The sequence below is a fragment of the Rhinolophus sinicus genome, chromosome 17, assembly GCF_057876585.1.
Source record: "Rhinolophus sinicus isolate RSI-liver-muscle chromosome 17, RSI-T2T, whole genome shotgun sequence".
Lineage (NCBI taxonomy): Eukaryota > Metazoa > Chordata > Mammalia > Chiroptera > Rhinolophidae > Rhinolophus > Rhinolophus sinicus.
The window spans coordinates 169,227,283-169,253,483 of record NC_142517.1 but is presented as its reverse complement, the minus strand read 5'-3'; the positions used below and the strand labels follow the sequence as shown (position 1 = coordinate 169,253,483).

The 26,201-nt window shown below is 35.2% G+C and overlaps 1 protein-coding gene across 7 annotated transcripts in view; it reads left to right on the top strand.

The window, feature by feature from the left end:
• PDE1A (phosphodiesterase 1A) overlaps positions 1-26,201 on the top strand; it is a 403,166-nt gene that overhangs the window by 164,859 nt on the left and 212,106 nt on the right. The gene's annotated exons all lie outside the window — the stretch shown is intronic.

The window sequence follows — 26,201 nt, the reverse complement described above, 5'->3', positions numbered from 1 at the left end:
CAGGAAAAATAATTTTTCTCCTTCATCCTTAACTTGGGAATTCTGGCACTGAGTTACAGGAAAACAATAAAGAATGTGCCTAAAGTTTAACTTCATGCATACCGAAGGAGTTATTTTATTTTCTGTAACTCTATGCACAAGCTCTTTATCAACTCCTCAAAATATATTTTAGAGACATATTAGCTATTCAAGCATGTGAATGACATAGCATAGGAAAAACTTTTGAAACATAAGGCAATCCCTTGCTGTTTCCAATGACTGCTCAGCCCTATAAATGGGGAATTTTGTGTTTGGTTCTTTCAACTGATTACACTCAAAGGTAGTGTTTTAGTGCTGCAAATACTGTACCGTTTTGCAGTAATGTGTGGGGAGACAAATGTGAACTTGATAGCTACTGTACTAGAGTGTACTTTTTACAGCTAGTTCAGGAGTATTTGTACAGTCGTTAAGGAAACAATAGGACAGTTGGAGAAATTTTACACTGTGGTGGAATCTGTGGCTAGGAAAGAGGTCGATACAGCATAATGGATTAAGCTAAGGTTTTGTTTTGTGAGGAGGGACAGCAGTTTCTTCATTGACTCTTTAACTCTCGATTCTTTACCTACTATGTACTTTAGAATTCAGAATTGGGAAGTAGGAATTTTAAAGTAGCTAGAAAATAAACACAAACAATTTCTGCCTCTTAAAACAGAAGATTAAAAAAAGAAGTTAATTATATACCAGTTTTGTGCTTCCCCCATATAATATCCTAAACATATCAGAGATACTACATGTTAACAATACTAAATGTTAAAGTCAAGTTGCAGTCACGGTCTTTGATCTGGAATAAACTACAGGATAATAGAAATCTATGGATGGAATTCCTAGCATCCTGTTGTTGCTATATAATGAATAAGAGTGCACCTCAAGGACTATAATTATTTAAAATGTGGCCATTTTTATGTGTTGATGAAGCATTATTACAGTATTATTAGTAGCAACGATATACTTTAGTAGTGCTTAAAACAAAATTCTAGCTCCAATCTGCAACCTTTTCTTGAAGGTTTGAGAAATAATATTTAAATGTACACATGTGGATTTAATATCATAATATGTGTCTACTTAAATATACATTTGTAAATTTTATGCAGTGATGGCAGTAAATAACTGAAAATCTAAATGATCCCTAGAATGTGTATCCATCTGCCATATTTCCTGAAAAGTTGTCCCAGTCCTATGCTATTAATTTCTATCTCCTCCCAAGTGCATGTGTGAGTTCAAAAAGACATGACAGTTGCACAGATGTTTCCAAAGTCAACTGCACTGAGGCACCACCCAGAGAGAGCACCTATAGAAGCTGAGGAAGGCAAGTTTGTCTTGGACAAAATTAGACCCTCTTAGGCAACGTCTTTAGTGTATTCCCCTAGTGGAGAGCTGTTAATGTGAGGCAGGTTGTCCTTCACCACTGGTGTAGGCCAGATCCTTATTAGCTCCCCATGAATTCTGTGCTTACTGTAGGTGCCACTCACAGGGAATTGCAACTCAATGGTGCTGCTGTTTTTTCTGTTTTGTTTTGTTTTTAATATATAAAGAACAGATCCTTTGTGGAAGCTGAGGTTCTTTGCCCAGATATGTGGAAAACAATTTGGTAAATTCCAACGATTGCTTCATTATCCTGGTGACCTAGAAGAGAAAACATAGCTACCAAAGAGAGCATGCTTTTACTCAGGCAATTGTTTTGAGCAAGTGTAGAACTGGTTCCTGACTGTAAACAGGTGAAGGCCAGATGTGGGCTCAGGATTGATTGGTCAACTTGCATGTTGACAGCTGGCTTTGCTTTGATCAGGATATGATTGCGATGAGCACAAAGAGAGATGGAGAATTTCCTAAAGAGTTTTAATGACCAGGCCATCCCTCAGAGAATGTTTTGGGCTGATCTTTAGTAAAATACAGTATGGGCTTTCTGATAGCTAGTTGTTCTTTGGGGCAAGTTGGGAAGTGATTTAAGCTTGTTGGCATCTTTGGCTCTTATCCCAGGCCCCACTTCATTTTCTTTCTCACTCTCCTCTTCCAGATCCCTTGTCCCCTTGGGCTGTCCCTGGACTGTCTAGTGTCTCACACCGAGACATCTTTCTCAGGCCTTCCTTTCTGGTGAGAGAAGGAAAGGTACCAGGCCTTTCCTTCTCAGTATGTACGTGCTTGTACCCCACTTCCTAGGGACTTTGCACACTGGTTCTCAATCCACTTGTTAAGCAAATCTGTACTAGAATGTTTTGTAAGTGCTAGTTACAAGTTTAACAGAAATTTTGTGAAAATAATATCTTGGTTGTTTATAAATAATTCATTTAAATTTCAATCATTAAGAGAGATCAGTCTAGGCATTTTTTTTTTTTTTTTTGAAAAATCTGACATATTTCTATATACCCGCTAATTTCTCTTGCAGTTGAACCCACAGCTGTAATTCAATTGACCTGGCCTTCACTGATTGACTATAAGTGTCCAGAATCTGGGCTACAGAACTGGGGAGGTCAGACATGATAAGGAAAAACAAACCATATTTGCCCTCACATGATATTTTACCTGGTATATACCTGGATAACTGTGCACAGTCAGATGATGGGTACCAAAAAGGAGGTAACAACATCCTGGGAAATTGTAATGGAAGAGACATTTCAGTGATGATTAATTCTGGCACAAGTGAATTGAGAGAGTTAAGAACAAGATTTTTAAAAATTTAATTTGAGACTAAACATCAGTTTTTCATTAGCATAATTTCCCAAACTTTCAGACACTGAAAGTCATTCATCAAGTGTTAAAAATTAGTTGAGAGGTTTTTGAATAGATGGTGCACATTGAAATTCTATAGCTAGATAAGATACTGGGAAGACGAGAAGGAATCTTAACATGTTTTTTAGAGTTTGCCTCTAAGAGTGTCGGCATCTCCTACAATGGTGATTCCCAAATCATTTCACCAGTTAGGTTACCAAATCTGTGTTTTAAAAGTTCTTTGTAGAAATTTTAGGTTTGTGTTTTCCCACCAGGTCTGTGAGTCAAGGAACAAAGGCAAGCTTCCTTTATAGCCAAGTCAGGAGTTTTTATGATCTCTTTCATGCCTCTCGTGTGGAACTTTGGGATCAATGGGGCCATTCAGCCTGAGCATATGGAATCGTGCATCTCAAATACACTTCGTGGTTCCTGCAGACATTCTTGCAGCTCAGATTTGTATAGAGAAAAAAGTGATTCTCTTTTATTGAAGAGAAACAGTTTAGGTTTTATAATTTTTCAGGAAGAGAACCACTATCACAAAATGTATATTAATGTATTTTCAATCATTAACACTGTGTTTCTTCCTCAACACTTAGAAAATAAAATTATATAGATCCTTAAAACCCATGATGTGAATCACACTTGATATTAGAGGCTTCCCATGCATACATTCCTTTAGACTTTGAAAAACCCCTTTTTCTGTATTACCACAGAGTTTTATTTCTGGTAATCATAATTTATCTCTTTATATTAATAGGTTCAACAATTTGCAACACACGTCAAATGAAGTACTTTATGTAATTTCTGTAAAACAGTTGCTGAAGACACTTTCCATTATCGCGTGCTCATATTGCTTAGTGAACTTTCTAAAGTCCCACGGGAAACATCAACCTTACACTTTGATACCAAAAATAATCTGTTTTCCTAGTAAAATTGCATTGGTAGAAATACCTCTTACCTGAATTTCAGTGCCATGAAAAGTTTAAGTCTGGGTTTTTATAATTATCTCCTCCTACTTGAGTTGATATTTTATTTTTATCAAATTCTATTATATATGCATCATTTTCCATTTCTTCAAATTCTTTCTAGAAGTCAGTAGGAAAAAGTGAATTTAAAAAATAAATTGAAACTTTCCGTACGTGTTAAGCCTTATTTAGTGTTCTTTGGAACCAACAGCCTTTTGAACCTCTCCTGGGTTCAAAAGTGGCTAAGTTATTTTTGTGGTGACTTTCCATTAGAAATAGCACTAAAAAGCCATAAATGAAATCATGCAAATACTGGTAGTTCTTCCTCAGCCCTAGACTTGCAGACTGGTCTGTGGCATCCGGGATCCGAGACATTACAGTGCAAGTCAAATGGCTGCCAGGGCCCAAGACTAATGAAAATCCTGTGGAGACCTTCACTACATTTAGAACGTGCTCTTTCTTTATGCCTTTGCAAAAGTTTTATTTTTACAAGTATCTGTTAGCAGAGGAATTCTGAGTGTGTTTTTGGCAGGCATAGTCTCTTCACATAGAGATGCAGAAAGCAGTAGGATGGAATAAGAAAGCCTAGGAAAAAGACAGGCAGATCCTAATTTTGTTTGTGGACCTCATAGGGATGATCAGTGACCTATCGCTGTTTCTGAATTCTGGTTTTGAGATTGGGAATCTATGCTTTATAGAAGAATGTCATAAAATATCAGTTACATAGTTAAACTCATACACCTTTTGGAGTGTAGTCATTTTCATTTATTCCTGCAATGAAGCTCAGTATATTATCAGCGTCAAAGCTAAACCAGAAGTTTCTCATATGCAAGGGCTACACTGCATTTCTGATTTTTATACATTAATAAGGTGGAACACCTGACTGACTTTGCCAACTTATATTAGGTTGGTGCAAAAGTAATTGTACTTATTTTTGCACCAAACTAATAGTAGTTTTCTAGACAAGGTGTCCAGATAGTGTTTAGTTATTCAGATGTTTCAGACATTTCTTCAGTATTTGGGGAACAATAAAAAATGTAGACAAGTAATGTAAAATGTAAAGTCACTTCAAAATTTAAAGAATTATAATACATTATTGGACATTGATATTTTTGTCTTATAAATATTTAAGTATTTATCCTTTACTTAAGCCTCTTTTTAACACCTTTCTGTCTCCAAAAATGTATACTTTAGACAGAAATATATTTCGTACAGAGTCCTCAGAGTGAAAAGTAATTATATAGGAAAAATTAAGTATGAGCTGATAAAGAATATAATAAATATTTTTTCTTTTTTATGCAGTGAATTCCTCAGGAAAAAGGTCTATGAAAATCAAATCTGAAATCTAATACCATTCTGTAATTATGAAAATATTTTACTAGTTTTTGGCTCTAAGACAAGTGTGATTGTAAATTCATTTCTTAAAAAGAGAGAGAGAAAAGAGAATTAATTTACCTGAAATGGTTACATAGTTACATACTGGACATTTAGTTTCAGTTTTTCTTTAAAGAAAATATAAATGATGATTTTTACGTAAGTGACAATTAATTGATTTAAAAAAATTATATTTAAGTTATCCCTCATTGCTATGAAAGTGAAAAATACATCTGGAAAATAAATATAGTGAAAGGAATTTAAAGTTTATGACATTGTCGGACACAATGCTAATTAGAAGAAGTATGCATTTTATAACAAACATGTTTATTAAAAATTAATCTTTTTGTTATCTAGCTCAGGATGTTATTTCTGTTGGTCAAAGGTCATTCATTATATGGCTTATAAGGCAAAGGACAATCACAAATTGATCTTTAAAAAACATTACAAAAATAAAATCAAAACAACAAACACATGTGAATGTAAAGCATATGGTAATGTTTAACATGATAGTAATTATCAGAAATTACTGTGACTTTTTTTCTGAGTTGTGGTAAAAGCAGCTCTAATTTTTAAGTGTTTCTCCCAGATAAACTATAATTTGATATACATTTTAAAGTCAGACAGTAAATAATTTACTCCTGATGGTATTATTTCACCCACAGTCAACACAAATTTAAATTATTTCCAATAAACTTATCATCAACAGCAGCAGCGGCGGCGGCAGAGTAGGTATTAATATTAAAACTAAGAGCTGCCCTTCATCAAAATCTTAGCGTATTTTTAGTCAAGTTCTGTGCATATAATCTTCAGAGTAACTCCATGAGGAAGTAGTAAATCCAAATTTATAATTTTGGGTATGGAACCAGGAATGGGGAATGGATTAAAACATGGCAAAGTGTCTCTAACTCAGTAGCTACTCAAATCTTGTTTTGTAAGCTAGGGAAACTTAGTGATATTTGCATTGATCTTGGACATTGACTGGTATGATTTAGAAATGGCTTTTCAAAGATTTGTAATGTTCAAAGTGAAGAAAGTCAAGATTATGCAGGTAAGATGATCTAGTGGATAGTTTAATGGTTTTATACCATCTGGAAAATTTTATATTTGGAATAATCAGCCTGTTACATATACTGTTTAGGTGAAAAGCAATGAAAATTAATATTAATAAGACAAAAGATGACCTATATGTTTGTAGAGATGGAATAAGGTTAAAGAAGTCTGTAGTATTTATAAACCCAGTCTCTTCAGTTCTGTGACTGGATATGACATAATTTTGATAGTTCTCATGGGAAAGCTTTAGTTTATTTATGTATTTGATTAAGGCCACTTGGACATGAGCGCTAATTGAGGAAAACCCAACATTTCCTGAATTGGAGCTGCTGGAAGTGTATGGGGCAAGTCAGTGCATTTGAAGGAACAGATGATAAAGCTTCCAGGTTTGTTATCTTCATAACATGTTAAGCCTGCTCCATTAAAGCCATATTTTTTGTTATGGAGAAGCATTAATTCGGAGTCAAGTTGGTGTGCATTTTTAGTGTTTTGGTGACTCCAGCGTTTAGGATCTTAGAATGTTACTTTTAGAAGAGTTGCTTATCGAGTGAAAATAAGTATATTAATGTTAATTATATATTTATTCACCAATTATTTATAGGCATTGAAAGTCATGGGCTTTTAAATGAAAATCATCACTTTAGCTTTAAAAACATTGATATTTAATGACATTTTTAAGGATCAAAGAGTTTGGAACAAATTGAAGACTACTGACAATGAAATGAAGTAGAGCTGTATTTTTAATATAGAATGTAGCAATTTTTGAGTCCTAATTGAGGAAAGAAAGGAAAATCCCATTAAGTCAAGTTACTTTTAAATTATATTATTAAATTAAAATTTGGATGAAAGTAGGGGCATGTGACAAGCTGGGACCATCTGTTTGTTAGATGTCTCCTCTAATGAAGATTCCAAATGCATGTAGCTATTCCAGTGGTGATGTCTTTGTGAAACAACATAAAATAGAAAAAAGAGACTCTTGCTAATTTCTATGCCTCTAATTAAGCATTTGCTGCTTAGTCCAGCTATATCCAGTTGTTTCTCACTCTGAGATCCCATTTTACCTGCTCTTTTACTGTACAAGTTGCTTCATTCTATTGAGGAGGAGGGACGACTCCTACAAAACTGTAAGATTCCTGAGGCTAAAATAAATATTGAATTCATGTTTGTATTTTCCATAAATTTTGGTAGAATGAGTGTTATAAGTATGTGTTTATGTATTCTTCAAACTTAAATACTTAAAAGAACCAGGTCAGTATTGTAAATGTGTGAAATATGGGAAGTGTTGGGAACTATTCTTGATGGAGAAAAAAAGAACATTTAGTTTCACATTTTAAAAATACTGAGAGACTAAACAAAATCTAGCTGCAGACTGCTAGCTGGTGATCCTTGAAGTGAATGAATGATAGAATGAATAATTTGCTTAGTTAGGTCCATATAGTGGTCACTCTCCATTTTCAGGGTGCATGATGTCCATTAAATCTTGCCTGAAAATTCTGGCAGCTCCATCCAAGAGGATTACTAGAAGAATGGGTACTTGGTTCTTATTTGTAATACTAGTTAAAGAATAAGAAAACCAATATACTCTACAACATATTTATACCGTTCATCTGTGCATAATTTTATAGCAGTAAAAGAATAGATGAAGAAATACATAATTGTTTAATGAATCTAATGCATTAATGTTAGCTTCAAACTGAATTATTCCAGAATCAGGAAATTCAGTGTCTGTAGCCCATCCCACCTTTGAACAACTGGTGATTGTTAGAAAGTACTTTCTTAAGTGGAAATCTGTCTTCCGATCAATATATTTTTCTCTTTTAGTGGAACTGGAAAAGAAGAATCCAAGCTCTCTCACAAAACAGCCTTTCAAATACTCAAGACAATTGTATCATCCATTGTTGTTTATAAATCTCCCTAAAAACATAGTGGCTTAAAACAACATGAGTCTACAGATCAGCTGAGTGGTTCTGTATCTGTGCCAAACCTGATTCATCTCAATGGGCTTTCTCATGCATCTGTGGCCAGACTATGGGTTTACTGAGTGCTGGCTGGTCTAGGAAGACCTTGGTTACACGACTTGGGTTTCTTCCATGTGTCTCTCATATCTCTCTAGCCTGATCATGTTCTCACGGTAATAGCAGGAATCCCTGAGAGGAAGCAGAATCTCACTTTTTCAAGGCTCTGATTGAGTCTGAATGAGTCAAGATGTCACTTTCCCATGGTTACAAAATAGTCAAGGTGATGTAAAGTACAGTGTAGGGAATATAGTCAATAATATTGTACATAATAACTATGTATTATGCCACGGGGGTACTAGATTTATCAGGAGGATCACTTTGTAAGTTATAAATGCCTAACCACTATTCTATACACCTGAAACTAATATAATTTGAATGTCAACTATTATTGAAAAAAATTAAAATGAGAAAAGAAAAAATACCAAAAAGTCAGATGGCCAAGTTCAGGGTCAGTGTGGGAGGGTATTACTAACAGGAAGCATATACAATTGGGTTCATACTCTCTGAAAGCTCTTAGGCTTTTTCTCATTCTTTCCTTTAGTTCATCCCTAATTCATTCAGTCATTAAAGAGACAGCACATAGTTTGAATGTTCATGTCATGTTGTTAAAGCTCTCTGAGTGACAAGTAAGGACAGGAAAAAATATATATATTAACAGAATAGTGAAGCTCAGTTGACCTTCATGTGGCTGGTGGGTCAAATGTGGCTCACCTGACTCCAGGATTATAGCATGCCTGAGATTCCTGGTTAAAAAAGTTTTAAAAAGTTAATAGTTAAAAAAGTTTTACCTAATTGTCTAAAACATAAGCTATTGCACCCATAATGATTTCTCACATTTTCCTAGTTCCTTTTGGAGAATTGATGTTTACCAAGTGTCATGCTAATTGACTTGAGAAAACTAGCTATTTTAACTGAATACAATTAATTATATAATTTAGGGCAATTCAATTTCAATTCTTTTAAAACTGACTTGGAAAGTAGGCCTGGTAAATAGTAAAATAAAATAATGCTTCCTTCACATCAAAATCATATTTGAGTCTCCTCCATATGTATTCTCTTTATGATTATCTTTTAAAAACTATTTTTAACGTGATAGATTTATGATAGTGTTTTCTATTATTGAACCCTCCCAAATACCACTATAACGAGTAAATGTTTTCATAAAAGCCACAGCTTACATAATTTCTCTTTTAAATCAGTGATTCACAAACTGACTCTGTTTGCTATTGACATTAGAATTGCAGCTTACAAAACAAAAACAAAACAAGCTTCTGAAGACTTAACCTCAGATATTCTGCTTTAGTAGGTCTGAGATCGAAAAGTTTTGATGTATTTCTACATACTCCCCAGTTTATATTGAGTCATAGCTAGATTTGGGAGCCACTTCCCTTCATGATGTAATTTACATACAATAGGAATGGAAGAAAGGAGTAATTTGGGAAACATTTTAATAAGATTAGCATAATCATTAGAAATATAAGCCAAAATTTTTTTTCATTCAAAAATATTTGTGTGTACAGGGGACCTATGAATATGAAGCAGGTTAAGTTTCTCTTCTAAAAAATCTTAAACCCCTTTTTTTAGGATGTAGATTTATGAAGTATAGAGACAAACTGCCATGAACCCCAAAGCAATGATTGTCAGTATTAGCTGTGTTTTGCAATCACTGGGGAATTTTTAAAAATTTCAATGCAGGGGTTGTATTTCAGACCTATTATATAAAAATCACTGGGTGAGACTCAGAAGTCAGTGTTTTTTAAAAATTCTCTAGATGTTTCTAATTGTACAGCCAAGTTTGAGAATTATTGCCGTAAAGAACAGCTTATATGAAGTACAGTGACAAATGGGAGAAACAGTTGAGGGTGAACATTGAAGGGTATGTAGGATTTTGATAGGCATGTGGAAGAAGAAGGAAAGGACATTAGGAGATGGTAAAGCATGAGCAAAAGCTTGGGAATACAGAAGGGCATGACGTGTTTGGGAGACTCTGGGGAATAGCGAGAATTCTTGATTGGCCCACACAGAGCTGAGCTTCTGCATGTGGAGGAATATGTGGCTGAAAGGTTGGTTAGGGCTATTGAGTCAAGGGCCACACTGTATTTATTTGGTGCATATGTGCTGTCACCCATCTGGTCTGTTGTTAAAATGGGCAAATCTGATAAACCAAACTCCTGAGCTCAGTGTTTCCAAAATACTATTTCATCATAGAACGTCATTTCCCTGAGGTACTCCGAACAAAAGCATTAAATACGTTTGAGAAACACTGCCTGTCATACTCACTCTCCTCTTAGAGATTAGGGCATATTAGAATTTTTATAGCTAAAACTTCAGTTTGTTTACTCCAATATTTTCCCATACATACTCTACATCTACATAATGCTTATCAATATCTCTAGAAATTAGTATTCAAAGGTACACATTTTTGTTCCTCTAAATTTTCCCAAAATATGTCTCCTTTAGTTTTCTGAAATTCACTTTGCTTCAGTTAGCCTTTTTTCTTTCTTGTCTTGTTTATCTGGAAGATAGTCTGACCCCATGAAATTTCTCCATAGTTGACATTTTTCATCTACTCTTAGAGAAGCTTGGCAAACAAAGTTGCTTAGTAGAGAGAATTGCTAATGTTCTATTACATAACTGTAATGGTGTGAGTTTAAAAAAAGAAAAAAGACATATTTTGAAAGACTGAGAAACGATGAGCAGTGTCACATTATTGAAACAGCTGAGGTAAATTAAGAAATAACAGATGGGAGTCATCTGTGGACTATCACACCCAGGTACCACTGTACACACAAGTTTGGCAGCACTTTACCCAGGTCATGTGCATTTTTCCTCATTTCTTCCTGAACATATTTTTTTTAAAGCATTGCCCTTAAATTCAGACTTATAATTAAAAGCAGACCGTTCAAAATCTGCAAGTAATACCATTTTGAATAATGATGGTTTATGCTTGTGTAGAATCCCATATCTAGGGTTTTGAAAAAAAATTACATCTATTATACTATTATATTTGTTTACACAATAGCATTATGAAGTAGAAAGGAAACTATATAGATTCCCATTTCATAGGTGAAGAAATGAAAACTCAAGGGGTCAAAGTAAGTCACAGGGAAAAACGTTGACGAGTACTTATGTTAAGAACAAATGGATTAAGTGTGGCTTGCCATTACAGATTGCATCTTCATAACAGCTAATATTTGGAGACCTTAATGACTGTGCCAGACCTGGCATAGTATCCTTCCTTGAGGTATAGACCATTCTGTATAGCCAAGGAAGTGATTTGAATCACCTTAACAATATTTTTTAGCTACTCAGAATTATGTAATAGTCATGATATCCATGAAAAATTTTCTCTTCTAGGGGTGGGACAAGGGAGAAAAATGAGCAAAGGTAAATTATCATGTGTTTTCTGGGTCACATGATTCACCATGTTGACTCCATACATTTGACCTGTCACATGCATGATGTATTTACTAGGAATTTTAGGATATAAAATGTTGTCTCTTGGAGGAAGGAAAAGAAAGATAAAGTTCAGGCAGTTGCTTTGAAAGTATTTCTAAACAGAAAAGATTTGTTGTTACCATCCTTGTAGAAGGACGTGGTTTCTAGATTGTGCAAGACTAGAACTAGATTTCATTAATAGAAATGATTAAAATATAATTTGACAGTAGCCAATCCATTAATCTTTTATTAGGCTTTGCTTTCTGTAAATTTCCTAATACTCAGAATGTTTGAAATTTACTGTTTTGATGACGTTTCATTCTAATGTACTCCAGACTATTCTTAAGTGCCATAAAACTTCCATGTTTCGTTTTTTTAAAACATTTTATTGTGATTTTTCCCCCTGAAATAACATACTAAGAATCTATTTTTAGAGGCAAAATAAATCCCACGTTTTATTTGACACACAATATAATGACCTTACAAGGTTATTGTGTCTCTCTTAAGAATCAAATATTTATAAAATCTTTAGTAATGGATATATAATTTTTGTGGTACAGGGTGGTAAAGACACAATTGGTTTAAAATACATTCCATTTCTAGAGTAGATCCATTACTTCTTGATATTTGCTTATTTACAAAATAAAAAACACTTCTAACTACATCCGAGGAGCTAAACGGCTGTGCCAAAGGCCCATTGATCTGAACTTTACATAAACATTCTTATTAGTGCTGTATACCAACCTTCAGATAAACTCAATCTGGAAGTTGAGCTGAAAGTTGAAAATTTGGATCAGTGTGTGTAGTCTGGATGATATGTTCTGCCTTATCCTTCTTCCTACCTACCAACAACACATTGTTTCCCTTTCTCCCTATTAGCCCAGTTGGCAGTTTAGCCTCACTCATCCATTTAATGGAGGCGATGTCCACATTGCACTGGTGAAGGACACTCGCTTGCATCTAGTTTTTAATTTGCATCTCTTATAGATGTCTAGATAGAAATATGAGTGTCACGCCCTCTCACTTTAGGTTCTTTTTTTTTTTTTATCTCTCCTGCCAGACACTAGAGTATCTAGCATTTCCTATGTGAGAACAATTTATTATATATTCAGAAAACTAATGGTTATGTCAATTAGTGTGTTATCCTGAGGAGTTCTACCTACAACTATAATGTTCTTCCTATATTGTTTATAGTTGTAGGTAGAACTCCTCAGGATAACACACTAATTGACATAACCATTAAGATACTTAAGGCCACATCAGGCTTCTGATTTTAATTTTGAGCAGACAATGGCCTTAGGACTTCCAGGTAGAATATTGATTCTAGATTTTCCTTAAAAATTGAGATGCCAAGGAAAGTGTTTGGTATTCTATATTTAAGACTTGTCCCAGACTAGAATACTTAGATAATATCTCTATAACTTATTGAGTAACTTGGAGAGGCTGATTCTAAAATAATTTTTCCGCTCTATCAAGTCACAATTCAATCTCTCTTCTTTCCAATTTTCAATAAAGTGTAGATTGTCTGCTGCTTCCATAACTTCTCAGTAACTTCTCCCGTCCCTTGCATAACCACCTCTAGTCATAACCTCAACTATCTTCTCTGTTAGGTGACTCCTAAATTTACATCTGCAAATATCAATTTTATCATGAATGACAATTTACATTTATTTCTATCTTTTAGACATGCTCACCTGGAAGACCTCCTAATACCTAATACTCCACTATCGCAGAGATTTATTATAATACATACTTACTCAGTAAAAGTAAATTCAGGCGCATGTGTGCATGTTTCTAAACTTAGTCCTTCGCAACACTAGTGTCACATAAGATTTAATAGTGACACACACACATACACATACACACACACACACCCCGCTATGGTTTCCCAGAACTTTATGTTTATGTTAAATGTAAATATTTTAGAGAAAGATAATGATATAAATTGACAGTGGAACCCTCTTTGTGTTGAATATCTATAAACATCAAAGTCTCCAGTAAACTGTTGTTGAAGAAATATTTCTTAGATGAACAACCTAGCCTAGCTGCTTTGACCCGCTTTGTTGATGGTTTATTGAGACAGCATGCAATGTTTCCCTGTACCTCTACCCTGCTTGTCATTTAGACTTAAAATTTGTTATTTTTGATGCCTCTCTACTTGTCTTTCATAACAAAATAAATATCAAGTCCTTTTAGTTGTATCCTTAGAAAATTGCTTATTTACCTCCTCTTTGTGCTTTTTCACTTCAAACCTTTTTCCCTCTCATGTAAAATTTTATGACATTTTTCTAATTGATCTTCTAATCTCCAAATCCCCCACCCTCAGTTTCTTGTTTCTAGAGTTATCGGATTAGTGTTTAGCAATTTGTCATGTTTATGTCACTCCCTTCTTCCGTAATTTGCAATGAACTTGCATTTTTAACCAAATGAAGTATGGACTCTTGGCATCCCAAATACTTTATACCTACTCTCTATTTACCTTGTCTCCTTATTCCTTTCACAAATCCTATGCTATAGTCATTCTGGGTGACTCATTGTCCCCAGGACCTGTCTTATGCTGGTCTTCCTGAGCCTGTGTCCACCCTGTTTTCTTTGCATCAATGCTTCCCTTCATCTCCTCTCTGAACTTACTCTCTGTCCTGTCCATGCATCAAGTTTTAATTTAAATGCAACTGTCTTCCTGAAGCATTCCCTGATTCTACCACCAAAAATAAGCTTCTCTTCTCTTGGGCTTTAATAGTATAATAGTAACACTTTTTTTTCTAGCTCTGTATTTCTGAGCATATTTGACAGTAGTTGGTATGATTATTTGTTGTTTAATACATATTCTATCTTCCCTTTTTATGAATGTATTGATGGCTGAGGCTTTGTTTATATTTATAGAATTACAGAACAACCATGATGGAAAAACCTTGTATCTAGTGCAACTCTCCTTTTTTTTATAGATGAGTACATGAAAATCTTTAAGTCATTAAATGGTTTGACCAAATTCTCAAAGTTAGTTAGTGGCAGAATCAGGACAAGAACACAAGTCTTAACTCTCAATCCCATGTTCTTTCTAGCCTAATTTCTTACATTTTTAGCCCATGGTTACAATAACTATTGAGAATCCACCATGTACCAGGGATCTTACCTATATTATATCTAACTGTAAGAGTAATACTGGAATATGGGCATTAGTATCCCCATATTACAGATAAACTGAAGTTCAGTGAGTTTAAATAACTTGCCTAGGTAGAAGAATTTGGAATTAAAGCCAGGTCTACTTGATTCCAGAGCCTATGCTCTAGGGTAAAAGATTGAATGAATAAAGGGGGCTGTTTAAGGTGGGAGTTTGGAGTAGTTATCTTGGGAACTTGAATTGGATTGCCACCTAAGGACCACGTCTCAGACTTTAAAATGACTATATTTAGTTGTCAGACAATACGAATTAAAACCACAATGCAATGCAATTGTGTGTTTTCTGGAATGACTAAATGCAAAAACCAAAATCTACACAGGGCTAGTGAGGGTTTAGAGCACGGTTTCACAGCCTCGACACTATGGACATTTTGGACCAAATAATTCTTTGTTGCAAGGAAGTGTCTTGTGCAGTGCAGGATGTTGAGCAGCATCCCTGGTTTCTACCCAGGGATGGTAGTAACATCTCCCCAGTTGTGACAATCAAATATGTTTCCAGGCACTGACAAATATTCCTTGGGTTATAAAATTATGCCCCGTAGAGAATATACTGATTTAGAGGAAACAACGCCCTCATACATGGTTGGTGGGACTGAAAATAAACACACAGTAACAATTTTGGAAAAGTGTTTGCAGAAACTACTAAAACCCAACATATACATGCCCAGAAATTTCACTCCTAGGTGTATAACCAAGAAAAGCGCAGACATACCATATATTCATCAAAGACCTGTATAAGGTGTTCTTAGAAGCACTATTGATAATAACCTAAAACAAGCAAACAAAAACACACCAAAACCCATCAACAGTTGAAGGGATAAATTGTATGGAATACTACAAAGCGATGAGAAAGAACGAACCACAAATACATGCAACAATGTGAGCAAGTATCACAAAGACAATATTGAATGAAAGTAGCTAGGCACAAAAGAGTACATGCTGTATGATTCCATTTATTTAAGGCTCAGGAACAGGAAAAACTAATATAGGTATTGAAAGTCATGAAAGTGGTTACCTTTGGAATCCTGTGAAGGGTGCGTGAGGGGGTTTCTGAGTGTTGGCAGCATTCTTTTTTTTATCTAGTTTCTAGTCATGGGGATGTATTTAATTTGCAAAAATTCATCAAGCTAACATATGTGATTTGTATAATTTTCACTGTGAATATTATACTTTAATCAAAGGTTAGGGGAAAAAACTAGAGGAGCTTCTGTTTGGCGGAAGATACTCAAACATTCCATATTAATTGACTGCAGATGAAACTTCAGGGAAAACTGGATGGTGGTGCTAGAGCAACTTTGAAAGGGATATGCTTTGTAAATCGCTTTAGTGTGGTTTGGGTAACCATGAAAAGAATGAACAATAGCTCTCTTGTGTGCCCTGTCAATGGAAACCTATCAGAGAAATAATAAATGTAGAAGACAATTAGAAGTTGCTATCTGTACATTTATTTTTGAAATGCTTCATGTTTATCCACATATCCTGCAAGTTTTATTATTCAACATTGTTAATGAAAGTGATTATACTATCCTCATGGAATAGAGTTTGAGAAATGGATTACACAGCCATGTATTAATTGCCCTGCAATTCTTACATGTTCATTAGAGAGATGATGCTTTCACATTAGTATCTGGGTGACTAATCATTACTGTTATAGTTAGGAACAATTCATATCAAGATACAAGCTTTCTTTAAAATAAACTATACTCTAATCAATGTTTATCCATAGTTTCAAACTGTGGGTGCATTTTCAAATGGTAGATTAGTTGAATGTTCATTATAAAATTTTGAATTTTTTCACAAATTTATTCTTATAAAGCATACATTTGGAAACCATTTATTAGGCAACATTTTGGAGCTAGAAGAAAGCAGAAAAACACAGGTGTTATTTTGAACTCTACAAGGAGAATTATTATTCTTTTGATTGTGATTTGGCTATTTAATGATCTAATTTAAAAATCTCTATTATGAAGGAAGAAGCATCATGTTTAATTTATTTTAATATTTTTACTGATAGACCATATAACGTGTAATTTTAATGATTCTGACTACTGCCGTTAAATGAGATAAGAAGACCAGAGGTTCATCAATGTAGAGACTTTGACTTTCTTTCTACCTACTATGGTATACCAGTGACCCTCCCATTAATTCTTTTTTTTTTAATTATTTTTTTTTTTTAATTTTTTCCCCCCATTAATTCTGTTGTCATGAATGGAAGGGTAAGAGAGGCTGCTTCCACAAGCCTATCAGGAAATGAGAACATTGTTATTTCATAGCATCTTTTATCTTCCATTCGAAGTATTTGTTATACATTCAGGTTTATGATTTGCTTAGTGTCTGTCTCTTCCACTGAAATGTACGCTGGAGATCAAAACAGAGACTCCAGGGACCCCTCCCTGGAGGTGGGACAGGCAGCTGAAGGCAAGCACTGGAAGGACTCAGGTTCTGCCCTGGGGGATCCTGGGAAATTGGTGAGGCCCAGGGTTTGGCTTCTGTCCCTGGTGCCCCAGTATGCCTGCCCAAGTCTGCAGCATGCGAGCTCAGAATCCTTTCTCTCAGAGCCAGGACATGTCGGAGGTCTCCACCCCCTCAACCCCCTCATTGCCCCCCAACCCTCAACTTCTGGATGGCACTGCCTGAGCCCAGCACCTCAGCCACCTTGGGCACCATGGGATCGTAGTTCATGCTGGCCACAGCCATCACCTCGTAGCCTTTGTTATAAAAAGCCACAAACGTCAGCTCCTCCAATGCCCTGGATGATGACCTGGTGGAACCCTTCTCTGTACCCTGTGGACCAGGCTGGTCGGTATTGTCCACATAAACCCCGCACAGTGGATGGGGCTTCACGGGGTCCAAGCCCAGTGCCCTCCTAACTCTGCCCTGGACCCGCTGCCCTGGAATGTATGTTCTGTGCCCAGAAATGTGAGATTTGAATTTGCACATGTTGTATCTCCAGTGCCAGCACAGTGTGCCCTACATAATAGGTGCTAGATAGGTTATTTGTCAAATGAATGAAAAACATCGTTGATGCTGGTTATCTAATTAAGTTTGAACCCAATGTTTGAGATTAATCACTGATGCCATTACTCTATTCAAGTGGAAATTTCTAGCAGATTATTCACAATCTGGGAGTGGAGGTGTAATCAGATTTAGGAGACCCTTGAAGAAAGGTGCTAGTTGAGGAAGGTGGGGGGATTAGATTTCAAGAAAGAGAGGTTAGGAAGACAAGGAAAGAGGGCCAAATAAAGAAACAAAAGAAGTAGCCAGTGTTTGGAGGAGAGGAGAGTGAAGAATGAAGTCAACAGAGACTTACAGAGCAGCAACTGACCAGCCATGAAGATGGAGCAAAAGGGCTTCCTCTGGAGGCAGATCTGTGTCTCTGCTCAGCTTCTCGTTAGTGAGACAAATTGCTTCACCGTTCTGAGCTTCAGTTTTCTTTCTGTAAGGGAAATTCATTGACCTCTAGTGGATTTTGCAGCTCCTGAATTCTGTGAACTCTTTCTGTGAGAATGAGCAAAGGCCATAGAGTTGATGATCTTTGTTGATAACATTTAAGTCAGACATTTAGGAGAACAGAAGAAAGCAGGAGGCTGTGTAGTAATAAAAAGAGAACAGTGAATGTAGATCACTTATATAAACAATTTTAAAGAAACTAAGTTGGTAGCATGAAAGATATCACATGTTAATTTTAAATGTATTTTAAGAAAAATATGTAACTTCTCTATTTAGTCCACCCTTATCACAGGGAATTAGTGCCTGAAATATTTAGGGGTCTGCTGCAGATAATAGGTGCAGGGCCAAGGCAAAGTGATAAGCATCATAGTTGCATTAACTGAGCACCTAGTATGTGAAAATGCCTTTTCATTTTTTTTAATGTAACGTATGCCATGAATATTTGTCTGAGTTGAGAAATTAAAAGTAAAGCTCAGAGGGGTTAGCTAACTTGTTTAAGATCGCATAGCTAGTAAGTAGCAGAGCCACCAGGAATCAAGCTCACATCTACCAAACTATCAAATCCTTGTGAAGTTCAAGTACATTTTATTGTCTCAAATAGCTGGGAGTAATAGTGTGGAGCTATAAAAGATGAGGGGAGAATTTGGGTAGCCCGTTTTCATATTGACAGGTACTTTCAAAAATAATCATTTTTACATGAATTAATTAAGTAAATTCCACTGGCTCAATTGTAGAAATGCCAAGTGTGGGGTGGTGGGAACAGTTCTCCCCGGGCACAGGCACTGTGGGCTGACGTTTGCTGTCGAGAGTTTAAAAGCAATAAGAACCAGCTAATAGTCAGTCTGCTTTTTATTATCACCATGTGCCAGCAATTCTAAACAATATTAGTGATGAAATACTCCTCAAGAGTCCTATGTTGGTTTAATTCCTAAATAATTGCTGTGGTACTGTTGAGTTTTAACTGTCTACATTTAACTGTCTGCGTTATATATGTATATACACATACACATCTATATCCTGTATATATAGCATTTATGCTATGTTGTGTATGTGTGTATACACATATTATATATACATACATATATATATATATATTACTTTAATAAACATTGTGTTCAACAGAGGAGATACTTGGGGGAGAATTTTAAGTTATTCAGTAGTATCCTAGCACATGCAGACTCAGTTACATACAATTGTTCCAAGAGTAAGCAGTCAGCCAAGTTCTGTTTTTATGTTCACTGTGCTACCACTATTTCAAATATACTGTTGGAGAAAGCAAAAACTGTACTCAAACCAGACACAAATGATTCTGAACAATTATAAACTTTAGAAAAGTTTACCCAGTATAATACAAATTTATGCTGACTTTTCTGGTGAAGATATTTTAATGGCATTTATTCAACGGCAGAGGCATTTGAAAAACGGTAGAATCAATTCTGAAGAAATAAAGACATGAACAATGCATTTTATTGTGAAGTGGGATTTTATAAATCTCTGTTAAACTTATCTTTAATCCTTTTTCTCTATATATTTTTTACATCTGTTGCTTCATGTGAAGGAAACATTTTGAAAGTAAAATTAATAAAATGTGCCCTTTGAATTATTCTGAGTGAAGATAGGTGGACAAATCTGGCTATACTGTCTACCAAAGAAGAATATGGGGAGAAGATCAATTTTGACAATGTTGTTGAAAATATGCAGAAGTTAAGGTTCAAAAACAGAAATTAATATTATTGATTATTTTAAGAGGACACCATGTAGATATGTATTTATTGCTTTTTTATAAACAAAATGATTAAAAAATCAATCCATTGCTCTTTCATTTTTTTGTAATATCTTTAATATTATTTATATTTTTATACTGGCATACTAACACAAGTTCAACTAGACAAAATGTTTACTGTCTACATTTCTTTTCTAGCTTTTGTTATTTGTCTCATTTCATGATTATTTCTGAGAATAATTATTTCATACATATAAAGGGATTATTAAAAAATGATTCACTCTGGTATCAACATGCTAGGTATGCCACAGGCTAAAACTGAGGGTTATTTTTTAAAGTCTTCTTGGATGATTGTGGGAAATAAGTTTTTATTTCTTTGTCTCCACCAGAGTTCTGAGCATAATACTTGGTAATACATACTTCTTGAATGAAAAGATAAATGATGAATGAATAATAAACAAATGCTTAAAATAAGCCATGTTTGGTCTGTTAGCATTACTGGAAATCAACATTTTTACTGTGAGCTTAAAAACCTAAAAATAATTTGACTGCTAATAAAAGCTCCCTTAGGTTTATGCTGAAGATGAAAACTATTAAATAAATGCAATAAATTTCAGTATGTTTAAATCTTGATCCCCTAAAAATACCCAGTAAAAGGTTTTGAAATTTCAGGCCTGATTTGACCTTTTGTTTTTTTCATCTGTAAAATGGGGATAATAATAGTACTGCCATGTAGGGTTGAAGTGAGAGTAAAATGAGATAATATGTAGAGTACTTAACATAGTGCCCCAAGTAGTCTAAGCATATGATAAATGATAGCTCTCAATCACATAGCAACCTATTTTTTTAGGGGGGGAGGGGTAAACTTCTTTGACCTAAAATGGGTCCATAAACCTTTTCATTTGAGAAGAAAATATTTGTAAGCCAATATTTGATTCTTTAAACATGTTACGGCACTAGATTTGTTGGCTGCAGCTTTGGGCAGAAATAACTGAAAGCCAGAAAATGATGAAAATTGGAAGGGAATAAAAACCGCAGTGGGAGAAAGGAATCAAATCTCAGAGGAATATTCACGGTTTCCTGCAAGCTAAGTTTATGTCAGGACTATTTGACAAAATCCTACCTAGAATTTAGGCTTATGATACGCGAAGTTTCATTGACCTTGGTGGCATCATGTCGTGTTAGGTAACAACAGACTTCACTATCAGCTGTCTTCTTGTTCTCCTTATAGAAATGGTATTAGAGAAGTAGAAAAGTAACAATTCATTTACACCTTTAGTTTCCTGTTTATGCCTCATTTTATCCTAGAGAAGGGCTGTAACATTGAATTGTGTGTGTGTGTGTGTGTGTGTGTATAAATATATTTCATATATATAAGATATACTTTTTTATGCATACTTTCAAAACTCAGTCATACTGATGCCAGCACCCAACATAGCTGGAATGTACAACTGTCTCTCAGTGTGCACTATTTTTGTGTGATACAGTCTGTTGTTATTTGCATATTGTTGACTCGTAGTAGACTCTCTTTTAATTGCCTGCTTGTTTTGATAAAAAAACAGTAGTCTCCTCTCACGTTTTTCCTTTTGGACACTATAGCAATAATAAACCCAGCTATAAAGGGTATTTCTATAGTTCGTAAACATTCCTCTTGTATTGTTTTAAATTTAAATCCTACGTGAATCCTGCAGGAGAAGGCAGCATTTATTATTATTTCTACACATATTACCAATGAGGTATCTCTGGGTTGGAGACCGTAAGTATGGAGTCATAGGTTCCATGGTGAGTAAATAATGCAGTCTGACCCTTTATTCCTATTTGGAGCACTTTTTATTATGATAAAAGTTTGTAGTGAAAATGCTGTCAGAAGCTAAAAAGCATTGGATTGAGAAGTTGCTATATACAGTTGATAAATTTAACTAGGAGTTTGGATTTTATTTTGAAACTGAGCCTGGATTACCACATTTGCTCTTTCAAAATTTCTGCTGAATAAATAATCAAGTTAAAGGAGTGATTTTATTGTTATTGCAATAGTAATTCCAAAAGTGAGTTAGTAAGCAACTCTGAAAAACCAATATTGTGGTTTCAAAAAATATCATTTTTTGCCTTTGTTGTATTTATGTCATTTGGGGAATAGGATAAGAGTGTGCCATCAGTAAAACAGTCAGTAGGACCTAGGTCCAAATATAGATCTTGACAACCAATCTTCCATTGTTTCCTTTTATAAACAATGTGAGACTAACCGATTCATTTTCTCTTGACATGTGTCAGTCCTAAACTTCTTATAATGTCCTTTTATTAGGTGGTGAACTGAAATTCAAACTGCTTTTCTGCTTGTTATTAATGGTACTTCATTTATTTTCTTAAATAGAGCTAGAAGTTGTGCTGTGCTGGTAAATTGCCTCTATGAAAAGAAATAAAAATCCCTGATTTGTAGCATTAGCCTGTTCGCATGGTATAAATATTTCCGTCATGGACTTGGAGTTGGGAAGGCATGAGCACAGTGAACTCTCAAGAGGTGGCCCGGGTGGCTCCAGCACACCACTGAGGAAGTATCAGAGGTCACCACACTTTGACCCCTCAAGTCACAGAGGATGAAACTGAGGCCAAAGCAAAAGTGAATGCTTACCCCTTCTATCTTTTTTCTCCAACTGTGGGTACTTTAGTAATTACTATAAACTACCTGAAGAATGAACAAATTAAGAGAGAAGATAGTGGTAAGCAAAAGAGCAAAATGTTGTCGTGAAATGTTTATGGGTGACAAGATAAAGCTAACATGTGTTGATAGCCAGGAGCTATCAAGAGATTAGTGAGAGGAAAATGCTATTCCTGCCTACAGAAGCTACTCTGTAACCAAAGCAGATTAGATTGACACTAAAAATCATTTAAAATTACATTATAATTTGCCCTGGACTGGAGACATAGTTGTAGCTTCAAAGAATCTGTTACAATTCAAATTTTTATTTTCCTATCTTACTGAATGGAGAAGTCACAGAGTGACTTCCTATTGGTTCATTTAGATGCTGGTCCAGAAGTTTCTGGTTCAGAAATTTACCTCCCTAGTAGGAGACATAATGTACGAGGTGTGATCAAAACATACAGTGAATGTTTAAATAAAAAAATATCACAGTAAAAGACACATTGCCATTAATCCCCCTCAAAATACTCCTCCTCGCTTCGAACACACTTATCCCATCATTCTTGCCACTTTCTGAAGCAGTTCTGGAAGAACTCTCATGAGTATCTTTAGTTGCGCTGTAGTGGCTGCCTTGATGTCCTGAATTGATTCAAAATGTTTACCTTTCATGATTCTTTTGACTTTGGGAAAGAGCCAGAAGCCTCATGGTACCAGATTCAGTGAGTAAGGTGATGAGGAGACATCATAATGTTTTTATTTGACAGAAATTGCCATACCAGAAGTGATGTGTGACACGGAGCCTTTCCGTTATGATCAAAAACTATGGTGAATGCTGCTGCTGAGTGCCATTCAATGGAAAGGCAGGGATCTTCAGTACGGGAAGCAGTGTGTCGAACCTTAATAACAGTGTGTGACAAGTTTCAACTTGTTCGGTGCAATCAGTTGGGTGTGAGCTACGGTTGAAAGAAGATGTGTTTTAAAGTGTGCCATAAATCATCCTCCATCATGACAATGCACTATGTCACACATCACTTCTGGTACATGGCAATTTCTGTCAAATAAAAACATTACAGTGTGTCCTCATCTACCTTATTCACTGGATCTGGCACCGTGCGACTTCTGGCTCTTCCCCCAAATTAAAATTATTCAGGACATCGAGGCAGCCACGACAGAACAACTAAAGCCACTCATGAAAGAAGACTTCCAGAACTGCCTCAGAAAGTGGCAAGAAAGTTGGGATAAGTGTGTTCAAAGTGAGGGGGAGTATTTTGAGGGGTATTAATAGCAATGTGTCTTTTACTGTAATAAATTTATTTTTATTTAAACATTCACTGTATTGTTTGTAATACCTCATATGAAGGAAAGTGTCTTCCAGGAATTTCTAGTAAAGAATAATCTAATGGTAAGATCTTTTTTTCTCTTCACTTTCTCACATTTTTAATATTTAATCATATAATTTATATATTCCATTAATTGTAGTAATTACATTTTCTGAATTTGAATTGAACACCAATCATCAATTTTTAGCCCTTAAATTTAAATTCCCTAAATTAATTAGATTTGCATTATATAATGCTAATGTTGTTTTTAACTGTGGAGAAAGTCATGAAAAGTGCAAATGGTATTGTAATCTGATGTCTAAAAATGAGAATGAATAGTTGAGTAACTGAATGGTATTTGAAATTGTAGTATATAATCAGATTTATGATCTTTTAAATTCAGAAATATGTTAGCTATTTAATACTATTCAATCCCTTAATTATATCACTCTGGATTGAATAAATCTATCACAAGGACTAAAAAGGTATTGTTTTGTAGTGTATTATAATACATGACTGTTTGGCAGCTTCAATACATTATGTAGATGGTGTTGATTTACTGTAGTAAAGGATTTTGTTGCCAGGCTCTTACAATACCAAGAATAATAAACTGGAATCTTTAATTTTTCTAAAGATACAGTAGATGATAGATTAAGGTAAATTAGAGGAGCTTTAAGACCAGAATGGATGGACACCAAGTGTTTTAGTTTTCACATGTTCCTAGCTACAAGTAAATTACACATAGAACATAAAAAAAATGATTTTATTACAGACTGAGACTGATATTTTGGTATTGTCTGCTCTTCATATATTAGCTGTCTGGCTATGAACTGTGTACAATCAATCATATTTTGTAATGCATAGTTTGCGTTCACAGATGTAGATTAACAGCCTTCAGAAAGGCTTTAATTCTATTATATTAGTCTAACAAATAAATTGCATAGAATCCAGGGACTATATGAAGAAACTATTTTCAAGTAGCATGAATATGCTGTCTACACTGTAACTAAATCCTCAAATAACAATATCAAGACATTCGGTTTTACAAATCAGTAGGTCACTCTTTGCCAATAAGTAATTCTGAAGGAATACTGTGAATTTCCTGAGATGAGGGACCAATGACTGAGTGGAAGAATCAAGGAAAACTTTGAAGAGATAGAAAATGATTTGCAACCTGAAGGAGGATGGGAGCTGTGTAGTTTGAGAGAAAGAGGGTTGGGCTTTTCAGTGGGAAGAATAGCGTGGGGGTATGCTTAGAGAATAGACTGAGCACATCACATGTTTCAGGGATGGTGAGTTGGCTATTCTGACTGACTTTAAAGATTAACTTAATCAAATTGCATATAGTGTTTCTCAAATTGTTATGTTCCTACAGCTCACCACGAGATCCTGTTAAAATGCAGATCCTAAATCAGTAGGTCTGGGGTGTGGCGCAATATACTGCTTTGTCAAGGAGCTTTAGTGATACTGCTGCCGCTGTTCCTCCTGGATCACGCTTACAGTGGAGGGTTAAATTTTTGTCTTTATCTCTAATCCTTCACTTTGCAAGTTAGCTTGGAAAGTTAATTAGAATTTAAGCATAGATGAGACAATGCTATTCATCTGTTCTCACTTCTAAGTACTGGCTGAAATGCCTTTTTTAGCAGTTCAAACCCTCAAAAGATTCCCTGAAGGCAGTACTGCCATGGTTTCAAGGTGTCTTGGTCCTAGTTTCTGTTGGCCTGCCTCTTCATGCAGTTTCTGACATCTGATAGGCTTGATTTTACTAGCTCACTCTCCGTTTCATTCTCAGTACATTTTTGGGGATCACTTCTACGAGGCTAGTCTTTGACTCCTGTGGGATTGTCCACTTTTCCATGCTCTAATTCTGTCTTCTTGATGCCTTCCAGAAATATCTAACTCTTACCTTTTCTGTAGCACCTCACTTTGATTCTCCTCATCTGTGCTCTACCTCTGGTATCCCTTATCTACCAGACCCAGGTGTCTGGTCTGAAACTGTCAGATGAAAGGTCAAAAAATTATGTTGAGGTCAAGTTGTGGAGAAAGTTGAAATCCATATTAAAGAATTTGAATTTTACCTTATTAAAAAATGGTATTGATTTTTTTGGCTAATACATAATTAATTGATTAATGCCCTCTCAAAAGGCTAATGATTTCTAGTGAATGAAGTTGAACAACAATAAAAACTGATGTGTTCCAGTTTCTATTTGATTTTTTTTATAGGTATGGGGGGCTTGAAAAATTGACTGAAAGTGAGTTGTTTTGAAAAAGTTAGATTGCAGTAGGCAGGTGAGAGAA